Source organism: Syngnathus acus, chromosome 9 (assembly GCF_901709675.1).
Source record: "Syngnathus acus chromosome 9, fSynAcu1.2, whole genome shotgun sequence".
NCBI classification, from domain to species: domain Eukaryota; kingdom Metazoa; phylum Chordata; class Actinopteri; order Syngnathiformes; family Syngnathidae; genus Syngnathus; species Syngnathus acus.
The window spans coordinates 13,285,350-13,312,911 of NC_051094.1; the positions used below are offsets into that span (position 1 = coordinate 13,285,350).

At 40.9% G+C, this 27,562-nt stretch overlaps 1 protein-coding gene across 10 annotated transcripts in view; it reads left to right on the forward strand.

Moving 5' to 3' along the window:
- Positions 1-27,562, forward strand: part of arvcfb (ARVCF delta catenin family member b) — a 136,864-nt gene that overhangs the window by 7,926 nt on the left and 101,376 nt on the right. For 8 of the 10 annotated variants that reach the window (XM_037258396.1, XM_037258403.1, XM_037258402.1 and 5 more), the window contains exon 2: positions 22,203-22,275. The exons of 1 other annotated variant lie outside the window; for it this stretch is intronic. The gene's annotated coding sequence lies outside the window, so the exon portion shown is untranslated. Of the gene's footprint in view, positions 1-5,037; positions 5,087-22,202; positions 22,276-27,562 lie in introns of all 10 variants that reach the window. One more of the 10 variants, XM_037258397.1, reaches the window with a different exon arrangement.

A 27,562-nucleotide genomic window follows, 5' to 3' on the forward strand; every position in this document is an offset into this window, starting at 1 on the left:
TAAAACGTAGTCATGACGGCCGGAGGAGTCCCCGCTCGCCTGAGTTTCCGAAGGAAGTACAGGCGGCGCCGGGCCTTCTTCGCCAGCGACGCGGTGTTGGTGGACCAGGAGAGATCCTCACTGATGTGCACCCCCAGGAACCTGGCGCTGCTCACTCTCTCCACCACAGCACCGTCGATGGTCAGCGGCAGGTGTTGGGCGTGACCCTTCCGGAAGTCAACGACAATCTCCTTGGTCTTGTCGACGTTCAGCAGGAGGTTGTTGTCCCTGCACCACGCGGTCAGAAGGTCAACCTCCAGCCTGTATTGAGTCTCGTCTCCCTTGGTGATGAGACCCACCAGAGTCGTGTCGTCAGCAAACTTCACTATGCGGTTGCCGCTGCAGGTGGCAGCGCAGTCATGCGTCAGGAGGGTGAAGAGCAGCGGACTGAGCACGCAGCCTTGGGGGGCCCCTGTGCTCAGCGTGATGCTGGCGGAGATCTTGTCGCCAACACGTACCACCTGTGGCCTCTGACAGAGGAAGTCCAGTAGCCAGTTGCAGAGGCCGGTACTGAGGCCCAGCTTGTCAAGTTTGCCGATGAGACGCTGCGGCACAATGGTGTTGAAGGCAGAACTGAAGTCCACAAACAGCAACCTCACATACGAGTCCTTCCCCTCCAGGTGGGTGAGGGCCGAGTGGAGGGCAGAGCAGATGGCATCCTCAGAGGACCGTTTGGCTCGGTACGCAAACTGGAAGGGGTCAATGGTGGGGGGGAGAACTGACCGGATGTGCTCCAAGACAAGCCGCTCAAAGCACTTCATGACGATGGGCGTAAGTGCCACGGGGCGGTAGTCATTGAAGCAGGATGGAGCAGGCTTCTTCGGCACAGGTACGATGGTGGCTGCTTTGAAACTCGACGGGACGATGGCCTGCTGCAGGGAAGTGTTAAAGATGTCCGTGAAGACATCCGTCAGCTCACCAGCGCAGTCCTTCAGCGCTCGACCCGGGATGTTGTCCGGGCCCGCCGCCTTACGGATGTCGATAGCGGCAAGCGTCCTCCTCACGCTGTCGGCGGAGAGGCACAGGGGCAGCTCGTGGGAAGGGGGAGTGGCCTTCAGCGGGCAAGTGCTGTTCTGAGCGTCGAAGCGAGCAAAGAAGCATGTGGAGGTCATGCGAGAAGACCTCTCAAAGAGGCTGTCAAATAAAGACAGGAAAATGTTTTCCTCCCCTCCTTAAGAGCTGGCAGTAGATATAAAGGGACACTGTCAGAAAATGAATGTGGCAGAGAAGATGCCAGCGTATTCATCAATGCGGGTCTTTATGTGTGGGAGGCTTTTTGATGTGCTGCTATGGCTCCCACTGCATTGGTCTTGTGTTGTGGTTGAAAGCCAGGAGCTTTACCCAGCTGGGACACAACTATGCTATATGTAAGCTGTCGCGCCAATCTCACAATGACCTGCAGACAAGTGACCTACAGTATGTGTGGAGAATAACAATATACAGTCCAGTAATGTCTTATAGTAAGCAAGATTTTGCGCTTGATTTCTGTTGATGATTCCGGTAGCCACTGTTTTGTACTTTTTTTCATCAGGTTTTATGTAATCAGTTGATTGTGATATTTTCTTTTACAATTCTCAATATGCTTCTGTTGCTGTTTCCCTCGCTTACCTATTCGATATCTGTCACTCAGTACACCAGTGGTTTTCGTTCTTTTTTTTGGATACATTCAAAATGGTTGCACGTAACTGTGCATTGTGCAATTCCTTTGATTGATTTTCCATCTTGTATCGGATTGCTTATTTCTCCAACCGTTGACAGCTGTCTGTTCACACCACTCTAGCTAATATAAATGCAGTCACTTACCACAAGGTAAAAAAGAAACACATCTGAATGTAGGTATTCCTTTTGGTCCATGTTTTGCTCAGGCAAAAAAATAGGTGGGTTCAAACATAAGGGGGCTTTGAAATTGTGTATCAAAACCTTATGTAAAAACCTGTAGAAGCATGAAATGTATCTCTTGTGTCCTTCTCATATTTTGATGGGAAACCCAAATGTTTTATGTTCATAGCAAAAATCAAGGAATTGGCCTCATTGTTCCAATACTTGAGAAGGAAAGGGTGTGGCGTGTCCTCAAAGTCTTTACTTACCTGTCTCCATCTAATGCATGAAGTTTTATTGAACAGTTTAATTATCACATTTGAATTTATCCTCAATTTAGGCTGCCATTATGGAATATTTGCAGAATCACTTATTCAATGGGTTATTCCACTGAATAATTTAAAATGATACAATTGTATTGTGTGTATTACTAAAACATTTGTGCCGATTTCTGTTTGGTATTGTGAGTGATAAAAACAACAACAGCAGTGTCATGAGAAGGATAGATCAACATTTTCTAAACTGATTCAGTCACTTTTCAGATATTTTTAAGTTGAAGATGACTCTAAATGATTACTCGATGATGAAAATAATTGTACATTAATGTGATAAGCAATTAATTGTATATTAATTGATTAGTTTTGACTTGTGTAGCACCAAATGTTGTATAGAAAGTTTAATCATGAAAGTTTGAAGATTATTTGAGATAAGATAGCTTAGTATTTATCAAAAGTGTCAGCAATGTAGACCCGACCTTGCCAGAGCTGCTTGTGCTCAAGGTAACGCATTACTGAACTGTGTGGAGACCCCTGTGTATTTTAATATGATATCCTAATAGATACGCTCATCCTCTTTTGAGAATTGAGCTAGAAAAAATCCACCAGAGCTTTACCTGCTCTGCTCAACTAAAGTGAAACATCTGTGAATATGGCTGGATTCAAAATACATTTAATGGTTACTTATACCTTGACCTTCCCATTCAATGTTGTTCAAGAGAAATAAACATGAAAAAATGTGTGTGTGTGTGCTTGTGTTTGTGTGTTTGTGTGTATGTGAGTATGTGAGGAACATGGTTGAAACAGTTTTGCACTGCAGTGTAGCTCTGTATTGTTATCATTTACAGTAATTTTCGCAAAAACCTGAAGGTGCGCCTTTTAATAAGAATCCCAAAATCTGTAAATGTTGTGCGGCTGCCGCCACATGCAGGGCCGTATAACGTAGACGTAATATGTAGACCCGGTGAACCAATCAGAGGACATTACTTTGTATGTAAAATGCGTAGACCAGGCCGATAAACCAATCAGAGGACTGTACGTAATACGTAGAGAATGTACCTCCACCGCTATTGATGAATAAATTCTATCAGTTTGTGCAAAGCAAACAGCATTAGGACCCTCTAAAATGGCATCGACAAAGAGACATGCTTACGAGGCACAATTCAAGCTTTCTGGACAGCCGGGGTCATAGCCGAAGAGCGACGTAACAACGAGTTTGACGAGACGGAACTTGTCATGTTTAATGGCGAACTTGCCCAACTGTTTAATTTGGATACAGAAAATGACTTTGATGGATTTGCGTATGAATGTCGATTAACAGTAATGTGAGTACAGTGGAGTACATGGTTAATGAGAATAACTTGCAACCGAACTCACTGTCTTGCTCCCGTGACGTCTTTTTCTGAACCAAAAGTCTCGGCTTGCATGCGCCCTATGATGTGATGCGCCCTATGTGTGGATTAAGTACAAAAAAAGCCCCCGCAATTGAGTCTGCGCTATTAACCCGAAGCACCTTATAGTGTGGAAAGTACGGTAATTAAAATGATCGTCAACTACATAAACATTTAACCTTGCTTTGCATTTACATTAGTGAATCCTTAAAACTAAAATGTTTTGGGCAAGAATACGGTCAGCGCTTGAAATGGCCTTAAATAATATCTTGCCCTAATATAGTAACTGAGTCTGTTAATCCGTTGTTTCCTGTCACACCCGCTATATACTACACCGCTCACAAATAAGCCATCCTGGATGCACCACGGGGATTTAGAAAGTATATTACAGCACAGCAAAATCAATTGGCTGACTGGCTGTAGCCAACACAGATATCCAAATGTCTGACACCAATTCCAAATTCCTGCTTTTTGCATGTAGCTACTGCTGGGTTGACAATCTGCATCCAGCTGTTTGAGGCAGGATATGAATATCTTAAGCAGTGCATAGCAAATCACAAACACCCCCTAAAAATTATACAGCATATTCTGGTAATGGTAAAACCAAACAAAAAAAGTTGTGAATGTGTCTGTTTCTGAATTATTGAAAGAACACAAGCATGACTGAAGCACTTCTGTATTTGTGTTGGAAAATCATGTGTGCCGTCCTCCCCCTCATCTTCGCCCCCCTTTCAGTTCCATCATAATCTCCTTTTATGGGCCTCAGCCCATGGTATCTTAAACCACTTTGTCTGCAGCAGCTGCCAAGGCTCACTACAGAGAGGTATAGAGAGATTAAAATCGTCTTTGCAGCCTCCTCAAGGAATCCAGCATGCCTCTTGCTCCTGTTGTCTTTGATGGGTTCCAATTCATTTCAGTGGTGCTCGATGCTAGGAGGTTCCTACTCAGGTTGGTCTATATACAGGCCTATGATTGGCATTATCATGACTCATTCAGGTACAATAAAAGCCTGAGCTGTTTTCATAGTCAAAGTGCTTGGGTGAACATGCGTTGGGAAGTGATGTACTCCAGATGTACACAAGGGAGATGTTCCTCAATAAGAAGTCTTGACATTAGATTCTCATCACTCACTGTATAATGCCACTCTTTGCCTTCTTCTGTGACCCCACTGCAATTCTTCCACTTTGTATACCAGTGCAGAGCATGGATAAATCAGTGGAATTAGTCATATATCCATGATGGATTGGATGTGATGGCCAAGCTCAGGGGGACGCCTGCCACCTTACATTAGCTGTTTGCAATGAATGGTTGGGATTGCTCATCACACAGGCAACGAAACAATAGCCCTATCCATGACCTTGTAATGTCATGCGTGGGTAAATGCCACCGACCTGTACAATTTCAAGTGTATAATTAGTTCAACTTCTCATGCAACCTCCTAAATACAAAACATGAAATCCCAGTGTCTCAAGATTTTTACTGCAGCCACAGTGTTTTGTTGTCTTCTTCAACAGGAAGGAGCAGAGTTGCCACCACTTGCTGAGAAGGATGAGGTCCTTTGATGTAAGTATGGCCTTGCTCAGGACACTGTGGTGGTTCAGCATTGTTTCATGTCATTGTGTGCTGGATAGGAGGCTTCGCGTATAGAGAAACTTAAACGAGTGGTTAAGAAATCGAGCTTTGTCCTGGCTGCCAAATGAACTCCATTGAGCCGGAGGTGGCAGACAGATGGATGTTAGTCTGGCTGACATCCATCATGGACAACACGTCTCACCGCCTGCATTACACTGTAGAGTCCCAGAGCAGCTGCTTCAGGGGCAGACTAGGTGCAGGAAAGCGCACCACCGCAGGTCATTCATTCCTGCCCACAGCAGTAAGACTGTTTAAATGAACGAAATAACGACACCATGCCGTGCGCACACATGCACACAAAAAAAATCTCAATAACATTTATGAGTATGTGGTGAGCGTTTTATGAACTACATTGTTTTGAGTTGCTTAGGGTCAAAGAAAAAGAAGAAAAGTGACCTCAGGGTTCGTGGTTCCATTCTCTCTTGGGCAAGGCACCGAACTTTAAATTGACTCCAGGTCGACTCGGCTTTGTTAATGAAAAACTGGTTTCGACTGCATTACCTGGTTGAATGAACGAGATTGTTTAATCATTAAAAACATGGGCCGAAAATCATTGTAATTATACATAACTATTTGTTAGAAGTTACATTTCTTTTCCCTCCAAATTGGATTATGTATGACTATGGAAAGAAATGATGTGTGCTAGTAAACACTGACTAAAAACCACTGGCCAAGAATTAGCGATTAATTAGTTTAATGAAGAGAGCAAATTATATGACCATTACTGCATAATTTACGCTTGACCAGACAAGTACGCATATACACCTTTTGAGTTCAATTTGAATTCAAGAAAGTGATACATTCACCCTTGTTGTTGCTGATGTTGAATGATTTCTAAAGAGGACACTTTTCATTTGTCTGTGGCCATCTCATATCGTGACTGTTGTCAAAGGTTCAGGAGTGATGTGCTCAAACAGCACAATCACACATGCATAAAATGTTAATGTGCCGGGCTGCTGCCCCTTTCTGCATGTCCTAATTTAATTCTCCATGAATGGCCTTGCTAGTTAGTTCAGTGAAAGTGAGCTAAGCTTGTTTGGCTTCTTTTGGAGTCTTGCCTTTACACTCCCCAGAGGCCATGTGGCCATATGTCTTCCTCACATTGGCTTGGACAGTTGGACTGTGTCCAAGGGTTGATAGGCGTGAAACACACAAATATATCCCCTGTAGGAATGTATAAACACAGAAATGATGCTTCTTTTCTGTTTTGGATGAAGAAAGAAAAGCACATGCAGATTGCTAATTGTGCACAACGGAGGAGATTATATTACATACAGCTATACCCAAAGCCTTATTTTGTGGGTTCACTAGTTCTGTCAATATTGGTCTCTCCAGTATGTGACCTCCACATTCCCAGTCTGTTGCCCGTGTCCAGCTCCTGGTGACGAAGTTGTTTAACAACGTTGACTCTGACTGTGCTCTCCTGTTTGCCCAGCAGCCATCAGCGTGGCCTGTCTGTTAATATTGAGGTCAGGCTAAGCCACGATGCAGCAGTTTCTAGGACACAACACATATCTGGATTGCTGGGAAGTTGAAATCAAGCTGAAACTCCTGAGGGAGAGCGGGCGGAGTTACGCGACACCCCTAAATACGTGTCCTCCTCGCTCACTCCACAATTGATGCAGGTGCAAGGGCTTCCTGGAGTGTTCTTTCTCATTTTTTATGCCCCTCAATTGGACATGCGGGTGATTGCAATGAGTTAATGTTCTTAAAGGAGAAGCCCATCCCCGATTTTTTTGGAATAATATGTTTTGTTTGTGGAATATGAATTAAACAAGCAAAATCCACCTGTTTTTATCAATCTCAGGGGGTGGCCATTTTGCCACTTGTTGACGACTGATAATGACATCACAGATACTTTCACAATATCAACAATATCTCTGACCGTGTCAGATTTTGTGATGATAATTTTTTTATTATCATTATCATTGTGCATATTCAGTTGTGCAAGTTGTGAAAGTGTTATAGCTGGTTGGTTTACGCCTCCACAATCCAATGAGATGCAATACCCAGTTGTGTACATTCTGCCTTTTCAAACATCAATCCATCCATTATCTGTACCGCTTGTCCCCACGGGAGTCACGGGCGTGCTGGAGCCTATCCCAGCAGTCATTGGGCAGTAGGCAGGGTACACCCTGAACCGGTTGCCAGCCAAACGCAGAGCACGCGGAGACAAAACCATCCGCACTCGCACTCGCGGGCAATTTGGAGTGCTCAATCAGCCTACCATGCATGTTTTTGGGAAACCGGAGTGCCCAGAGAAAACCCATGCAGGCACGGGGAGAACATGCAAACTCCACACAGGGAGGGCCGGAGGTGGAATCGAACCCGTCCGCACCGTCCGAACTGTGAGGTGGACGTGCTAACCACCGCATCACTGCGCTGGCTTTTTTCCAAACACAATAATGCTAATTAGTTATTGACACTTAAAGAGGTATTCAAGATTCAAGATTCAAGATTCAAGAGTTTTTATTCGCCATGTTTGAGCGTGCCAAACAAGGAATTTGACTTCGGTAAAACACACCCTCTGTTCAACATATAGGTGACTAACAACACTCAGGACATGTGAATAATGGCAAAAACAGTGTAGACAAATTCAAAAGGTGTGAAGAGCAGGATGTTATTGCACAGTAATGCCTCTGAGACTCTATGAGTGGTGTGAGTTCATCAGAGCAACAGCCTGGGGGAAGAAGCTGTCTCGGTGTCTGCTGGTTTTGGCGTACCGAGCTCTATAACGCCGTCCGGAGGGGAGTAGTTCAAACAGACTGCAACCTGGGTGAGAAGGGTCTGTAGAGATGTTCCTTGCACGTTTCCTGGTCCTGGACAGGTACAAGTCTTGGATAGAAGGGAGGTTGATTCCAATGATCTTTTCTGCAGTCCTGATTGTCCGTTGCAGTCTGTGCTTGTCTTGTTTGGAGGCTGATCCAAACCAGACAGTGATGGAGGTGCAGAGGACAGACTGGATGATGGCAGTGTAGAAGGTCTTCAGAAGCTCTCGCGGCAGGTTGAACTTCTTGAGCTGTCTCAGGAAGTACAGCCTCTGCTGGGCCTTCTTCCGGACAGAGTCTATGTGGCCGGTCCATTTCAGGTCCCGAGAGATTGTGGTTCCCAGGAACTTGAAGGTGTCTGTGGAGAGAATAGTATTACTGCGGATAGTGAGGGGTAAAAGTGGTGAAGGGTCTCGCCTGAAATCCACTGTCATCTCCACGGTCTTGAGCGGGTTCAGCTCCAGATGGTTTTGGTTGCACCAGTGGACCAGCCGCTCCACCTCCTGTCTGTACGCAGTCTCATCACCGTCCTGGATCAGTCCGATGAGAGTGGTGTCGTCTGCATACTTCAGGAGCTTCACAGGAGAGTCATCTGAGGAGAAATCATTGGTGTAGAGAGAGAAGAGCAGTGGGGAGAGGACGCACCCCTGAGGGGCTCCAGTATTGGTGGTCCGGGTGTCAGATGTGATGCCCCCCAGCCTCACACGCTGTCTCCTGTTGGTCAGGAAGCTGGTGATCCACTGACAGGTGGGGGCAGGCACCGCAAGCTGGATGAGCTTCTGTTGGAGGATGTCAGGAGCGATGGTGTTGAACGCCGAGCTGAAGTCCACGAACAGGATCCTGGCGTACGTTCCTGGAGTGTCCAGGTGGTGCAGGATGTAGTGCAGTCCCATGTTGACCGCATCATCCACTGACCTGTTTGCCCGGTAGGCAAACTGGAGGGGGTCAAGCAGGGGGCCCGTGACCTCCTTCAGGTGGTTCAGCACTAACCTCTCGAAAGATTTCATGATTGTTTATTTTAGTTAGTTTGGGTAATGTATAGAATTGCACTGCATCATACTGAGTGGTGTTTGCAGTTACCTTTATTGAGGTACACTACATGAGCAAATTACAGTAATTCATCCATCCATCCATTTTCTGAACCGCTTAGTCCCCACGGGGGTCGCGGGTGTGCTGGAGCCTATCCCAGCCGTCATCGGGCAGTAGGCGGGGGACACCCTGAACCGGTTGCCAGCCAATCGCAGGGCACACAGAGACAAACAACCATTTGCACTCACACTCAAACCTAGGGACAATTTGGAGTCTTCAATCGGCCTACCAAGCATGTTTTTGGGATGTGGGAGGAAACCGGAGTGCCCGGAGAAAACCCACGCGGGCCCGGGGAGAACATGCAAACTCCACACAGGGAGGGCCGGAGGTGGAATCGAACCCGCACCCTCCTAACTGTGAGGCGGACGTGCTACCCAGTGCGCCACCGAGCCGCCAAATTACAGTAATTAATTCGGATAATATTGTCAAACAGGATTGTATTGATTTTCTTTTCCTTCCTGCAAATAAGACTCTCACTGCTTACTATTTCCCAAAAATAAATAGATTCATGAATGGTATAACTCCCCACCATTTTATGACCCTGGAAAAGATTGCAAATCAATAAATGCCATTACTGTGAGCCTCACTGTTTTTGAACTGTGCTTTGCAAAGTGTATTTTCCTTCCACATTATTGCTTCAAAGCGGAGACATAATAATCTCACAGAGACTCCACGTGTGAAATTATTCTTGCTCATACAGAGTAATGGTTATTGGCCTTGGGACTTCACCACTGTCTGGGAGCAAAATATTTTGTTGTCAAAAATGAAGACACACCCTTTCATAAGGAGAGTGGTGTCCACCTTGAGTTAAATAAAAGTGAATGAAACACACAGAGTCAAGTCAAGTGAGTAGAGTGGTTACCCCAGCACAGAGATGTTCTTCTCAGCCAGGAACTGTCTGATGCTTTATCACCCAGGGCAAAAGGGTCCTCGATGAGGCATCAGACAAAGCATGATAGTTTTCCTTGTATTAAAAAAAATCTCAAATAACATCCTAAGTAATTTTCTTTCCTGTGGCTCTTAAATCTTTACACCATAGTCGTAGTTTGGCTCTGAGCCAAGTCTCGGCTGACAGGTATAGGAGTGTTATGAGAGAGCCTTAGTGGAATTAATTTGGATTATCAACCCTGGCACTGATTGGGAGGCACTTGCATTCTGATCTTAATCTGCGAGAGATTTTTAGCAACCCCCTTCACTAATATTTTGACCTGCTGTCTTATGGCGTTCAAAACGTATTGGTGAGGAATTGACCTCTTATACCGATCGAAACACTCATTTTATACTTCCAAACAAGAATCCACAGATATGCTTTGTTTAGGTCTTAATCTGGTTCATTTTAGTTCCATCTCCAGCTTTCCTCACGTATGTTATTTCTTACTATTCTGTTATTTCTTCGCCGTGTGAGTTAATTGTAGCTACTTGTCATTCTTTTAGTGGTGTCATGTTTGAGCCGTATAATATCAGCCTACCACTCATTGTGCAAGCATCATGTAACCAGAAGCTATCAATTATTTATGCAAAATCTCGTTTGATCCTTCCAAATTATCTCTGTAAAACGCAGAATGAAATTACACTGCAGGCCCAAATGGTCAATTCTGATTTCATTCCTCAACAACATCCCAACGCATGAACAACCTGACACCCACATTGAAATAAATAGCTCCACAATTAAACCGAGTATAATCTCTACAATTGTCCTTTGGCTGTTATAATTTTTCCTATTTAATGATCAATATATCACCTTCATATAGCATATCTTTATATCACACCATATAGTCCATGTTTTTATAATAGTTTAGAATGGATTAAGTTTGGAATTTGCATTACCGATGGCTTTATTCCACCGGTATTTTACTGATCTGGCCATTTACATTGCTGTTGCTTTGGGAAATGTCCTATATGCATCATAATTGTTTTGATATTTTGATCTGAAACATTTTTTTTTTCTCACTGCCAGGATGCATAACTCACTTGGCAGCAAAACATGCTAATTATGTCATTGAATCAGGTAGTGTGCATACATATATCCTCCTGGGGGAAAAAAAATCTCATTAAGTTAAGAGTCAACAAGCCTTTACTATTTTTTTGTGGGGATTCCAAATTTACCTTGGTTTGTAGCACATCAGCTTTTTATAATTACAAATAAAATCTGTTTTTGTCAGCAACAGGTTGATTTTTTTTTCATAATGATAAATAACAACTCTATACTGAACAATAGCTCAAACTCAATCATCTGTGATTAAAATTTGTTGTTAACCAGCATAATTAGAGACCCGTACAGTAGTCTTTCGTGTATGGAGTCTGATGAGTGATGTTTCCCACCATGGTTTCATATTTATATTTCATATAAAAACATCTCTGCTTAATGACCTAAATGCATCACTCTTGACAGTAACACTCCAGTGACAAACTATTATGCCCCCTTCATGCACTAACCAGCATACAAAATCATTTTCCTGTCAAAGTATGAGATTATGCATGTCTAGTAACGTGCGGACATGCAAAGATATCACGTATACGATTGAATGTGATAAAGATTACATGGGTAGCATAAGTTTTGATGGATTTGGCTATTCAAGTTATATGAAACAATACATACTGGGTCACTGACTTTGACTACAATTTATACTTCTTGGCTGCTGGGAAAGGAAAATAGAGGGTTTAAGGGGAGTATTTTGAAAATCTTAAAATTAACATTTTCATCTTAAAACTGTCGGATTACTCAATGCTGTTGGGTTTTTCTGAAGGCTGATATGGAGGGAGTAATTTTATGCGAAGGCACATTTCATCTCAGTTCACATTTACTTTGGGCGGGGGGCGCATTCTAGCTTTTATATTGAATTTGAAACTGAGACATATTTCTTCCTTTGCCCAGAATGTTTCATTTGTGGACATTCAAGCACTTTAGGCCAGGAGGACACACTCCTCTCCTCCCTACCGCTCAATAATTCGACAGTTCGTCTTTCAGATGAGACTTACAGCTTTGCACCGGAGGCCGTTTTCAGCCAGGAAACGGCCGTCGTCCCTGTGTGCCCTAATCGCCCCTCATGTCAAACAGATTGCCTGCAGTCATGGAAAAGTGATAATGTGGCACAGCACATTACTGTTGCAAGAGCCAACAGCTTTGCTTTGCAGGATTCCACATGAGCAATGTCCTCTGACATTGCTCTGACTTGCTACCCAGTACACATACAAGGTTTTATAAACAGTACCCAACACACATTCTCATCCATCATTTGCATTTGTTGAACCCCATCCCCCCAAAAAGCACAACATTATACGGAATGCTAACATTCATGATTCATTTTGTGCCTAGATTTAAAACTAAGAAACATTCATGAAGTAAGTGCCATGATAATATTACTAGCCTGTCATTTAGATGTGCTCTTAAACTGATGTAGGAGTGGCTGCTCCTTTCTCCGGCACGCAGTAGTTACATTGCTTTTCGGCCCTCCTCCTCATCCTGGTGGGTCTTTGCCATGGATGACATGTCACAGGGAGCAGCAGCCAGTGCAAATCTGACCTCCCTTCTTTGCCTGCTGCTCTTTCATAATGGAGTTTATGCCAACTTCCTGACAATGGGAGAGAAAATTTGCTTCAGCTCCTCACTGCTTGATATGCAAATCAGCTTGGGGAGCTTTCTAACCAGTTTGTTTGTATTGGGCCACTGCAGCATGTCTTCTTTTTACTGTCATTCATTAAATTGTTTTAATGATTCCAACACATTAGGAATGCATATTGTGCAGAATCAAGTTTGTCAGCACATAATACTCAGATAAAAATGGCATGCATGTTTAGTACCCATTTTTAGATTCTGACAGTTGTAAAGCTTTGCAACATGACACTATCTTGCATTAAAAAATATTTCACCTTTAAAGATTTATATGGTCAAGGAAAAATATTACATTAATAGTTTGTTTCCCTTAATCTCATTCCATTTATTTATTTTGTGTCAAAACTCCTCTACCTACTCTTTGCATACATGGTCATTTGTTTGCCATACAGACAGTTCCATGACATGTTTCCTATCAATGTATATGGCATTTCTGGACTCTAAAAATGACAATAGCCTTTATATTTCCGAAACTTCAGACTTTGATTTTGTTTATATATTGTAAAAAAACATCTCTCGCTCTCTCTCTCTCTCTACATATATATATAGTATATACGTATTTATGTATATGTGTATATATCTATATATATGTGTGTGTGTTTTTTTACAGTCCAGTAACTGTAAAATCCTCACTTTCTCTCAGGTTATTGCTAGGTCACTTGACCCAGCATGCTGGTTGCGATCAGTGCGTACTAGTGAGAGGTTGGTATGGTTGATGTTATTCAGGCTCCCTCTGGAGAAACATGTTTCTATCATCTCTTGGGGTCTCTGAAGCGTATAAATCAGTTGACTGGTAATATAAAGTACATCCACACTCAAACCCATTTCTTTGCCCTATTCTATAAAATGCAAGTCCAGACTGCTCCCTTCCTTTCACACACTATGGATTAAGTTCACAGCAAGGGGCGATGAGGACAAAGGAAATACTTTTTTAATTCTATATTGACTTTGGCTTGCAATGAGTTGAACACTCTTCATGAAGATGAGGAAGGCTCACTACTGCTGGTGTTGCATTTAAAGTGCAAACAGCTATGAGGTTGTCAAGATAAGCTGAGTAATTAGTGTGAAAACATCAAAACTGCCGCACGACTTTTGTGTTTTATTTTCTTCAGCTGTGCTGCAACAGCACGTACTATATACGTACATATCTGGTGAAAGTGTGTAAGAACGTGTTCATACCCATAGAGGGCAGCTGTGCTCTCCACAACTTAGGCAAAGCACAAGCAGGGGAGGTTTATCGTGTAACTGGCCTCCTGCCCAGACATATTCATGTGTGGTATGTTGTTTATTAGGGGGATTGCGTTTGAGTGTATGCAAGGTAACATGAGAATCCTTCACAAAGTTGAGTATCTGCCAGAAGGCAATACAGAAGCTGGCTCAGTTGCTTGCTCATTTTCCTTTCTATTAGAAAGAGAAGATATTAATTGCTTAATATGCCTTAGGAGAATAAATATGCTGAATTGTAGTCCAGGGAATGATTCTTCCAGCTCTTTGTTTGCAGTGTCACTAATGCACTCTGACTATGTCATCTACCTTGCCACTAAGATCAATTTGTTTTTCAAGCGGTGGAGGCAGGGCAGAGAGAGAGAGAGCAGGAGAGCGGGAGTGAGATGCCACAAGGTCTGTGGAAGTTTCTGACAGGGATAGGCAGACTCTCCATTGCTAAACATAATAGTCAATTGTTAGTTAATTGTTGTTTTTGCTGTAGGAGTTGGTAGTGTCCTTTTTTCCCCTCTTTGCACTGAATGGTCTGCACGTTACTTTTTGTTGCGCTGATGACAATAAACCTGAATTGAATAAGTTGAGTATTCATAGGCTTCCTTATGCTTAGCTTGCTTCAAGTTAAAGCTCACGACAAAACATAACCTTGCTCATATGCAACAATGAACAAATTCCATACGGTAAGTTTTAGAATAAAATGACAAAAGAAAGAAAAGTAAACATGGTTGGTCAACATTGATGCTATGCAAATCCATAGTTGCTACCACTAACAACTTCCCCCGAATAATTACAACTGTTATCTGCTGCTTCTGAAAATGGATTGTTCTTGTCTGTTTCCATTAATTTAGTGCAGATCATAAAACGTGTGCTCTGCATTTCATCCCTTTCTTCTGCAGTAAATGGAGTCAGTTACCCGAGGGGCAGGTCTTATTAACTGTACTCTACATTACACATGGTGTTTTTTTTCTGAAAATGAGTCACCCTCAAAGTTTTTTTTTTTCCAACATCATCTAAGGAAGGAGGACTACATACATATGAATGAGGCATCGGTGTACTAATTAATGCTCAATTTATGGCACAAATAAAGCTCATGCTGTAATTACAGATCTTAGTCAAGAGTCCATGATATGTAAATGCATGGCTTTGCATTTTGCAGATTTAATCATGTCACTACATGATTAAATTGAAATAAAATGAAAATTTGTAGCCTACAAATAATGTTTAGATTTTACAAGCTATACAGCATTGCAATGTAAAATTATGACAATATTGTAGCTCAAAGTTTGCGCTCTCTGGGTTCCTGACCGCCCATAAATACATTTTTCATCTACTCGTGCATGTGCAACAAGTAAATTTGTTGATTTGTTTCTTTTTTTTTCCGTTTTACATTCTTGTTTTTTTATTTTTGTTGTCATTTTGGAAGTGTGTATTGGAGGGTAGGAGGACTGGTTTGTCTCCAAGTGCTCATCTTAAATTAGAACATCAGATTTGCATGTCTTGACCTAATGCAGAGGTGCAACACAGAACTGGAGCTTTATGGGAAAATTGAGCCAGAGCACATGAAAAAGCAAGAACTGGCTCTGGAACTAGTGTCAGGGTCTGAGTGGGCGGCGAGGGACCAGGGACTGTTGGTGTAAGCAGCCTTGGAAAGGTGACATCGAGGAGGCGCACTATTGGCTGAAACACTTGACTGACTGTGGGTAGATGCGCAGGGACGGTAACTGATTGTATGCAACAAGACTGAAGGCTCGGAGGCTGGAGCATGGCTGACTTTATGCAAGTGTACTGCCAGGCTTGCTTATTCAACAGGGAGGTATGCTGCAGGGAGCTTGTGATATTTCCCATTTTATCTGAAGTCCACATTGCTTGTTTATTTTTGTTGAAAACAATTGCACCTCTTGAAACATCCTTCAACTCGGTCACACACAGCCCAGTGATTAAATAAATATTTGTTGCTTACCAGTCCAATCACCCTCGTCATGTTGCCATTCACGAGGGGTGCATTTTGTTTGGTCTGATCCTTTTTGTCACAGAGTGGGGTGACATGGAAGTAAATGGAAGAAAATAAAGCATCTTAAATATAAAAACCCAAACAAAGTACTTAAACCCAAGCAAAGTGCTGAAACCAACAGTCCAGTGCACACGCTTGCTCTGTAAACGTATTGCCTGTTCAAGACAAAATAAATTATTAATTTCAATCAATATTTTTTTACAGTTCTTAATATGAGTTTGCTATTTAATGTCGTATCTTGCTTTTGATTGACGACTACTCCAAGGTGTTTGGTCTACCTCTTCTGTGATCTTAATGATAATTGGTATCAGAAATGGATTATTTAATTTCATCAAACCTCTTAATACATTACAGCTCTAATACTCCATTAGAAGGCAGACTATTACAGGGTCTACTTTGTCCCCCGCTTCTAAGTAAGTGCCCTTATAAAGACGAGCAGTGACCTGAAAAAAAAAAAGGTAGGAAAATTGCATTAGCAATTGGTTGAGCATGGCTGAGTGTTTAAATGTTGTTGTCCTTGCTTATTGTATTTTTTTACAAAGTAGCTAGATCATACCGTAGTGTCTGGGTTGATATAATGATAACCATACATAACAACAGGCGGTCTCAAGTTCTAAAAAACATATATCATTATGAAATCCCAAGTCTGCCTCTTGAGGTGTCCAAATACCTTCTAGCCACTCACAACAAGCTTGTGGTCTTGCACAGTGGGCTACAAATTGCACTAAAACATTTTCTCAACTTGTATGAAGACTTGCAAGTCCCTAACAGCAGTTTGTATTGTGGTATTTTTCTTCCCTTTTCTCTCTCACCACAGTGTCAATTCTGAAAGCCACAGTGTTAGCAATTATCTTTAGACTGGCTGAGCACCCCCACAGTTCATGCTCTAAATTCCTCACCATATTGTTTTGCATGGTTTAATTTCATTCGTACTCTTATTCAAACAAACAGTATTGGTAGGGCATCTCTTCTTCATACAACTTACCAGCAGTATCATATTAAATGTATATCAGAGGTGTGATCCAGCGGTCGTTTGCGACGTTTTGGCCCCATCCTGTCTTTATTGGGCTTGGGGGACAAGCAGTGTGGTTGATCTCTTATGGCCTACCATTGCTCAGGCTCCTGACATATTCAGAGCAGCGTAATTCTAACGTGACACCAAGTGGAAGAAAAATATATCTTGTTACCCAGTCCCACTCATGTTTTGGTGCTCAAGAAATCAGATATCATTACTCAAATAGAGATGCTGAGGAGTATGCAAAGAACTAGGGAAATGAGAGAGAGAACCGGGACGTCAATCTTGTTCATGTTCTGAATTGGTGTCGAAGATTGTGAAGCTTGCATTATTGTATTTTTTTTTATTTTAACTAATAGTTGAACCTGCAATTTATGTATTGGCACATGTAATCAACTCAGAACAGCTCACATCAGACCAGAGATCTTCAGTCGGAATGATTTTGATCAGAATGACAAAAAAATGTAAACTCCGCTATTGATATTGTAAAGAGTCCAGGACAATGCGCAGGATTTTTGTTTTGCATTTTCGAGTGTTGGTGTGGGCTAGATTCCCGCAGCATTTAGTCCATCTGAATGGCTTTTTAGTGAATGCTGCTTCATTCCAGTTTTTATAGTAGTGTTGAATCAGCTTTTCCATGTCTCTAATTGTTCCCCCTCCATTCATTGTAGGCAGCACACTTGGCATGTTTTGTATGACATATTTGTTGTGCCAGACCAGAGAGTGCTGTGAATCTTTGATGGGGTTTTTTTTTCTCCAACTCCTCTGACTGGATAGGACCTAATGGGAAGTTATCATGTTATGGCATAACTCATCAGGTGAAATGAAACCCTTAAATTGACATTTTGTTTTTATGAAAAAAGAAGTAATAGGTGGCAATTTTGTATTTACTTGAAGTGTTGATGCTTATTTCTCAAAATAATTGCAATGTAAAGCATTGAGGTAAGAAGACTGCCGATTAGTGAAGCACTAACATTTACAGCTCAAAGTACTACTAAGTAAAAGTAAATAATAATAAATACAGATGTCTCCTCCGCATAAGACACTCGCAGCTAAAAAATTCATGAATGAAAAACCATGGAATTTTATGCGGCACACCTTTTAGCCCCTTTAATCGCTTTTTTCTTTGTGTCTTGATTGAATTGTTTAAAAAAAAAAAAATTCAACAATAGATTTTGGTTGCGGTGACCTGGTGTTAATAATATTCATCCAAACAGAAGCCTGCTATCTGCTTTGAATGGCAGATGAGGTAACAGGATGTCTTATGGGTTTTTACTACTCTCCAGATGGTGTACTACTCCCGTTGTGACTGAAATCCAGTAAGACACCCCCACCCCCCACAACAACATAAGCACACACACATGCACTCCCCCTTCTATCACTTGATCCCATTTGCTGTGACCTCTGGGGATCACTGATCAACCTTCAGGAAGGTCACTGAGCAAGTTACTCTTTAGCGGTAAAGATCTGCAAGCCTATAGCTCTTGATTGCAAATGGCTCTCTTTACATCGAGCAAGCCTGCACAATTTTGAAATTCAAAGTGCAACATTTATTAGAATTCATGCACTACAAGATGCTATTTTCATTTCCGTCCGCAACATATGACACATTAAATGGCATATATCTTTCGGAAACGAGAATCTTGGTGCACACTCTGCCTCTGGGAACACTCTCAAGGTAGGATTGCACAGTAACAATCGGAGAATAACAGTAGTACACAATTTCTAAACACAGCCTATTTTATAAACCAATCAGCAATTTCTGCTTGAACTGCTTCCATCTGTGCTGCTTGGTGCTCTGGGCGCTCCATGTCCCCAGTTGAAGTGGCCTGAGTGTCCTCCTGTACTCTTATTTTGTGGCACTCTGGAAAATCAAACAGCATATTTGAACAACGCTTTGAGTTTCAGAACTGTTAGAGTGGAGCTCGGAAAGTATTTTTGAGGAGTAACACCCTTGTAGCGATGCAGCAGCCAATCAAATTGCATCGGGGCAGCATTACCATCAGTAGCCACCTCGTACGTTTTTATACCCTCATCACGGACTCTCTGCTGCATAAAGAATGACTCGGAATTATAACTTGCCGTTTGTAATTGATTGTTTTGATTGTCTTGTGTCATTTCAAATCCTTCGGGGTGGTATTTAGAATCAAATAGGTAAGAATTGTGTCCGTGCCCCATGAATGAAGAAAATATAATTAATGCATGAGCTCATTTATGTGTGATTGTCATCAGGAAGATAATAATAATAATACAATTAATATTCATGCACAGCTCTGTCATTATTGGATATGAATAACAAAATCAGTCCATGTGCATCATAAAAGTCTTGTTTAATAACTTGATCATTTATTTAGGAGAGTGATGATTAGATCAGTGTTTTTTTTAGCCTGACCTTTGTGGAGCCAAGACATCTGTTTGTGCCCAAAAGTAAGAAAACCACCAGACAAAATTATCCGGATTGAAGTCGTGATCTTGTCCCAATTTAGTCATAAACGTACTAACTCTGTGTTCAAATCTGGGCGGGTACTGTTGAACACAAAGGTGATATTTTTGCAAGATGATATGATATGCATATTGCTGCATGAATGACAAAGATTAATTGTACATTTTGACATGCAGTTTGTTTGTTATGCCTCTCACTATAACCCACTAGAATGTATAAAATAGAAAATAACATGCAGTCTCACTATATGCCACTGGGATGGTCAAAGTAAAAAATAACAGTAAAGTAATTATGATTAATGCCGTGAATATACACTTTTACTTTTTGCCTAACGATACAAGACATGATTGGTATACCAAACCAAAATCCATGGGTATCTAAAATAATATGCCAATAAATATTTTCTTTGTCTATTAAATAATTTGAATACGAACTATTAAGATGTCGGCATATATCCCTGCAAAGTCATATGAGTGACCACGTGCCACTAAGACGCTTCAACAGAAGTCACTCTAATGTCATCCTGATGATGGTGCTCAAGGAGAATTCTTAATTAAGTAGTCTGCCAGAACCATTCAAACTCTCATGACTGTTTATATAATAATTAAAGATATCTCAGTCTGGCTGTCCATTCCCTCAAATGATCTTGAGACGATAAAACACAGCATTCTGCCCTGTCTGTCTGCCATAGCCATCATTACCTGTGTTCCCATGGAAACAGAATATCCTTTGGCAAAAAAAAAAACAGTGTTTACCTTTTTGCTTTGCTCATGGTTTTTCATACATATCCTGCACTCAATGATTCATCATAACACCTTTGAGAAGTTGATAAATACTTTATCTAAACCTGAACCTGAAAAAGAGGAACGGTTTCTTCGCACACAATACAAAACTGCAGAGTTCAGTCACACTTAAACTGTGGAATAATTGTTTAACAAAAAAAAGAAAATCGTGACAACAACATAATAGTCTGGTATGTCCTTGTACAGCATCATTGCTTGCAAGGCCACCATTAGCCAACTGTGCAGCCCGCCTGCCCTCCCCAACTCCCATTTTTACCAAAGTAATGTTTGCAGACCTGGGCTGAACTCCAGCAGTCCTAATTTGATAGTCTTATTTTTATACACTCAGGAAGTGGCAATTTGGTGGTTGCAATCGCAAATAGTCTTCCATGTATAAAATAATGAGTGTACTTTCTGCCCATTTTTTTTTTTCCTGTTCCAGCAGCTCTAAACCAGGAGCATAGAATTTAACGAAAATGTAAGCATGTTGTAGTAGCGCATTTGCACACACACTATACATTAAGCAGCAGAATGACCAGTGTAGTCAACCAAAGAAAATTAGAGTTCATGTCTCTCGGTTTCTACAATGGAAGTCATTCATTTCCTGTGTGTCCATTCCTGGCTATTGTTTTCAACTTTGTCACATGATCTGTGATGTTGAGTAATGTGTCAAGGGTTGCCTGGATGTTTCTGCCTGGTCAGCTCCAAGGTGCCCACTAGACTATGACAAAGACTTTGGCATTGGGGTCTAGGATTTGTGTGAGTGTTTAAAGTAGTGGGGTCTTTAGTGTTCATGGGAAATGAAGCGCCGGGTAGGCTAAACGGGCTTTGGACCAGGCATGGGCAACTGTTTGTATGCACTCAGTGTAGGTCATTCCAGGTCCAAGTTCAGAGGATTCAATGATTCACAGACAATCAGAGTCAAATCACAGACAGCGGGAGATGGAAAAGCTGGGCAATTTTAGCAGCCGCCTCAGGAGTCGGCTTGTCTGTGTGGAAGTCAGTTGGTCAGACAAGGTGGTGTTGCATGGTGACAGCTTGATGCTAAAACTTCACCAATCTCGCTGCTCTTGTGGATTGCTCATCCCTAATCAGGACCATCATTCATCAGGTTCCGGCGTATTAAGCAGAGGGGCAAATTGGTTTTCAATCGATCATATTCCGAGTACTGCCACTTTGTATACTTGGCTCCCATACATTCGATTAATGGGAAGGGGCGTTGTCTGTTCTTTGTGTGCCTGAGGGAGTCCGTTAAAAACTCCATCAAGTGTCTTTCTTGTTTATGAAGAGTCAAAAAGATACGGTTGAACTTGAATGCATTTAAATCCAAGGTATAACATCACAATCACCTTTTTTTCCAGTGCAAATATATGTCCGATATGCATATTTTGGAAACGACATTTGCCTTTCTGGCATCACTTGTTTCGTAAAACAACTAAAAACTCATGCTGTCACGTAAACATGATGCAGAGTGAGAAACACTTGGCATTTTTCACTTGCAGCCTCCCAAGTGATCTAAACTTTCTTCATTTTTTTTTATAAGACGTGACATCTTTCCGTCACTTAGTTTTCTTCTTTCTCTGCGGTGTGGTATACATCCGAAGGACACATTTTGTATGTTTGAGATGAGTTTGAGATGTATCCAAACTTTCTCTGCTTTAAACCGACAACACTGTTTGTAGTGGTGTAGAACTGCACTGCATCATAAATGGCTTCCATTGGACACGTTGTGCATTAGTTTGTATTATTTGCTAATCAATGTAAATCAATTGATGAATGCTGGTTGAGCAGTGGCGGCTCACCAATAGGGGTCAAAAGCTGCGCGGTGTGCTGCAGAGTTTGAGTCTTCACACTTCCTCAACAAAGTTCTGACAGCGCAGACCTACTTTTATATAACTCTTGGTCAATGTTATTCATAATTCATTGGGTGGTGTTTCAAGTTACAAGAGACTGGTTCTTAAAAATGTCTGTTTACTAAAATAGATTTATAGCCTGAAACTTGAAATCAGACAAAGGTCTGCACTGAGGTTCTTATTATCTTGAGTGCATTGATAAAGTGCTTATCTTCTTTGAAGGCAGACTTATGTTAAATCTCTGTCTGGCAGGTGGAGTGCGATCCTGGTCTGATGAATGTCCTCCTGCTCTGATATTTCTATGTGCCTTTCTCCTCAGCCTAAGGTGAGAGTCCTTTCTCTAGTCAAACATGTGTTTTGATTTATCACATTTTATACTGAAATATATAATAATAATAATAATAATAATGATAACACATCAACATTTATAAATGACTCCATGAGAGGTTAAATGTAAGATTTCACTCAATAGAGCTGCGATGACAACCAAATCTGAAGTGTTGGTAAAATGTCACATCATCAAACAGCCATCATAACTCTGATGGATCGAGAGCTCCACTGATGCAATAGTGATCGGTGACTGTTTTTTTATGATTGATGTCAAATTACTTCAATCTATTTTCTACCCCTATTAAGTTAATGGTTTTGAATGAGTTGGAGCTGAATTTTGGGCAAGAGGTCATGTACACCCTAGACTTGATTCCAGTCCATTAGGGGGCACATAAAGAGAATCATTGACTTACATTCTCAAGTCAAATCATATATGAAATTAAATACAAATATCCAGTTGAAATTAGGGATATTGCCTTGAATCTCTAAACGCTGTTGCTTTTCTACTCAAAGTGTTTGTCCTTTGAAAATATTGTCTGGTTACCACCGACTACTGCTTTGGTCACCCGGGTGCTAGAAGCTGAAGTTCAACTTATTCGTGGTAGCGTGACTAATGGTCTGCCTCTTCTTTAGTGGCTTGGACAAGAGGACCCTCTGTAGTTATTTTACACACACAAAAAAACACAGACTTGCTAAAGTTTGTTGTCCCTTTTTGCTTTAGAGAATAATCTTGTTTGTGGTGGCTAAAACGAATTGTACTTAAATAGTTTGGCAGTTGATTAATTGGATCCCAACTTCAGGTCATGACTTGTTTCCTTTGTGGTCTTCTGGGAATGAACTACTTTGTTGGCTCTTGGTGGAGGAGTGCTATATCACCGGATATGCTTCTGTGGAGCTCAATGAAGTGGCCTGGCCTTGGCCTTGGAGAAGATAATCACCAAGGTTTGGCATGAGGGGGAAATTATAAATCTTGCAACATGTTATTGTGAGGAGAACCTGACTCAGACACTATCTGCGGAGATCACTTTATCTCCAACACTTCTCATAAGCGGTGAATCTTCCTCCGTTGGTTCCTTGTCTACTATTCTGCTAAAAAAGTAGAATCGTAGGCATTTTTAAAATGTTTTTTTTTTTATTGAGCTGCTTCATTGCCTGAAGTTATGCAGTCCTTTCTTTTGTCTTTCATCAAGGTGAGAATAAGTGGCCAAATTTACTGACAGCAAATTGGCTTTAAGAGAGGTCAAACCACACTTTGAAAAGCTCCTTGAATGCCCTATAATTCTAGCAGGAATCATTTAGCGCATCAGACACCTGTCGTCCTTGTGTTGGATTACTCCCTTCATGGGAGATTGAACTTCCTCCCACAGGTCATAAACATGCAAGTTGGGTTAATTGGACACTCCAAATAATTCATTTTTCCACGTTCAATAGAACAGAATTCGTGATCTGCACTTGCTATCAATGTCACTTTTATATTATAATACCGTGTTATCGAATGGAATCTGAAAGACTGTTTTATAATTTTCTTTAAATCCTAGTGAGTGATAAATGTTTGTCATCAAGGTGAAGTGCACTGAAGAGAGGAGCTATCCATCCAAGAGCCTCTCCTCCTCTCTAACCAAGGTCATTTGAACTTTAAATCCTCGCCTTTCCAAAACATCCCCGGTTTAATTAACTCTCTTGAGCGGCACGATGAAAAGCCCTTTTAATAGTATTGGAATGCATATTAATCTACTGGCAAGGGGCCAATTATGGTTGACAGTCAATGTGTGTGCAGGCAATGCGTGGACTAATATGACCTACCCAAGCTCGATTTATTTATTTATTTTAAGTCTCATAGGCTTACTTACCAGAAATTCTCTTACTGTTTGTGCTTTGTCATAATAATTCCAATGTCATTATGACATCACAAATTGTCATAGTTTTTACATGAAATTCATCACATGACTTGCTTCTTGACAAGTTTGTTGATATGTGCCCAATATACCTAATCAGTTTGGACAAACAGCAATCTGAAAATATGCTTGTTGTGAAATCAGAAGAATGACTTGGCCCATTTAATGTATGTACCATACAGGACAGGAAGGCCATTAAAACGGCACAACTTATCTGTGACGTGGCCTTCACAACACTTTACCACATATGACAGCCATATCGCAAAGAGTGTACACAAAATTATCTGAGACAGCACAGATGCACAACACACACTTATCAAATTATTTTATCTCAAAAGCGCAACAGGAGGGTCGCAGCCAGACAGACAAAAAAAACCCCAGCTTCGACTCAAGCCATCAGACTACTGAACAAACATCAAATTATGTGAACCAGACTCTGCAATTATTTTTTTCCTGCTCACCTAAATGTTTTCACTGTGAAATACCAATGCAACAGACTTTTTTAAATACATTTTTGAATATCCTTGAAAGTATAATTGAAGGGAGAGTAGCTAAATAAGAATTTAATGACTCTGTGCTAGTGCAACCATGATGTTTTTACAGTGCACACCAAATAAACACCTTGATTGCTTTCATGTTATATCAATAAATGTATGCATATGTTTGATTAATTAAGTTAAGGGTTTGTGTTAATAAAAAAATGTGTGCTGTGACTGGCAATCGACCAATTCAGGGCCCCAGCACGAGTGAGGATAAATGGTTTGATAGATGGATGGATGGATGGATGGATGGATGGATGGATGGATGGATGGATGGATGGATGGATGGATGGATGGATGGATGGATGGATGGATGGATGGATGGATGGATGGATGGATGGATGGAAACTTGTATGAAATGGTTGTCTTTATTTAGGTGTTTTTATATAGTTGTGACAAGTCCTCAAGTGCAAAACATTCCCAATGGTTATTTGGTGGGATAAATTGCTTGCATGCTACAAGCTACTGGCCCCTGCTGCACACATGAAATGCGATACATTACATGATCTGAATTACAAATGACTTCTTGTTTATTATTGAAGGTAGAGTTTTCTTTTAAATGGACTGAATCTTGTGGCAAATTTGACTAAGAACTCTCTCAAAATTATGAATGAGCCCTTCTTTGCAATAATGCCCATCAAGAGCATGCTTTTCTAAATGCACCAGCATTTGTTTTATAATTCCGAAATTTAAAATAATACATTATTATAAAGAACATTTCTAAAAGGAGTCTCCTCTGCATTGAGTGTTAGAAAGCAGCAAGTGGCTTTTAATTTGGCATCTCAGCCATCAGTCGTGCGAGCTTTCTTTCATTGCAAGTGTGATCAATGACCACAAAGCTCGCTTTTCTCATCAAAAGAGGCTCCCTTAAAAGACAAAACTATAAATTTTACAGACCTCATTTTTCCTCTTCATCCACTCCCTTTTTACCTGAATGACAGGCCATCATCTCACCTTTGAATTGCTTTTCTGTCATTGAGTCCCTCAAATATTGCTTAATATGTATTTGGACTCCTTCAATGTCAGAACGTGCCGGGGCAATGACACCATATTAATATGCCGGCAAAAAAGGCTTTGCTATGCACATTTTTACACCAAGCAGAGCAGCTTCCCTTTGGACAGATGCAGCACCTTCAATTGTAAAAAAAAAAAAAAGGGGGCCAAATAAGTTTGCTGTCATGCAGTCACCTCCACTCCAGTCTAATTTGCAGTCCTTTTAAGGAGTTAGATTATAGTGCCGATGGCTTCGAGTTCATCTCGTCTAATTTACGACTATAATGAGTCTAACCACACCACCAAACCCCAAGTGTTTGAAGGGGCTTAAAGGAATTTAGACAAACGTATGCATTACTGAGTCAATGTCATTTTGCGGTACTTGGTGGTTGAATGGTTTAGAGCTGGTACTGGTTTTGCTGCTTTTTGCTGTAGAGTCCACTGTGTCAACAAAAAAAAGATTGGGAAAATTGTGAAAAGAACTGAAACAAGATGCTGCTGTGGAATCCAATGTTTTGGGGAAAATATTTTATTGTATAATTGGTAGGTACACCGAAGTGTGAGGGTCGTTGTGAAAAGAAAAACTTCATGAATATTTAATATTAAGGACGTTAAGTAGAAAAATAACAGAGAAATAATGATTAAATGTACACATAAATTATTGTTATTCCTGCAAGTCATTAAAAAGCAATTGTTCTTTCAGTTCTATTCAATTCAAATTTTTATCATACTTCATTGCTTTATTTAGAACATGTGGCATTAAATTATGACATCATCAGCCTGAGAGTAACCTGTAATGATAAATATATGTTAATATACTATACAATATTAATAATATCAGTAATGTTAATTGTTTGTTATTTTGTTTGTTAAATTTGTCATAACTGTTCACAAATTATAATTCAGTAGATCTTATCTTCTTTTTTCTCTTCATTGCATTGCTTGAGGACCAGAAAATACAGGTTGCCGCTATATTGAAAGTGAATTTAAGGTATAAAAACACTTGATTATATGAAAAAGAAACTACTTCATTTGTTATGTTGTAATATTCTTATTATTTGATAAAAATCCTTGCTTCAGGTTGCTGGGATTAGTCTTCGGGGAAAAAAGATCCACAAAATTAGCAAGTTGCTGCTAAAGTGAAGTCATTCATTTCATGCCTCAATATTTGTGTTTTTACGTCCTGTTGGTATATTAGGAAGTTGGTCAACACCTTCTGAACTGCTCTTGAAATTTGAATATTACAGTGATAATGTGATGGTGGTTAAAAACTTAATTCTAAGAATTGACCCAGTTTTACTCTAAAATGCCCCTTAACTATTGTTGTACTGTATTGTGCTAGTTGTGCCCTCCACATTTCTCTGCCTTACAAGAGAATTGCTGATGTACTACAACATTTTCTACATAGCACATCCTCAGTTAATTAGAATGGGTGCATTGTACAATAAATATATAAGTTCACATGATGTTTTGGGAGAAGCTTGACAGTGCTGTTGGAGTGATATGAGTCTGTGAGGCAGTTGAGTGTTCCCGTAGACAGGGAGCAGCCAGCGTGACTAATCTGGGAATCTCCTCTGTGGCGAGCACGGGTGGCCGTCCTTCACGCCTCGCTGATGGAAACTCGTGCCCCCCATCACAAAACACGCACGCACTCAACAAAACACTGATGACTAACTAGTTTTGAAATCAGAAACTAGTAAAAACTGTTCAAATATTTTTAAAAGATGGTCATAAAAATTGCAAACAATATCTACATTTTTTAAAAGTTAAGACAATTTGTAATTTTAGGAATGACACAAAGTCGATAGAAAATGTGTCTTCGTGGGCCACTTAAAATGATGGGACAGGCCGCATC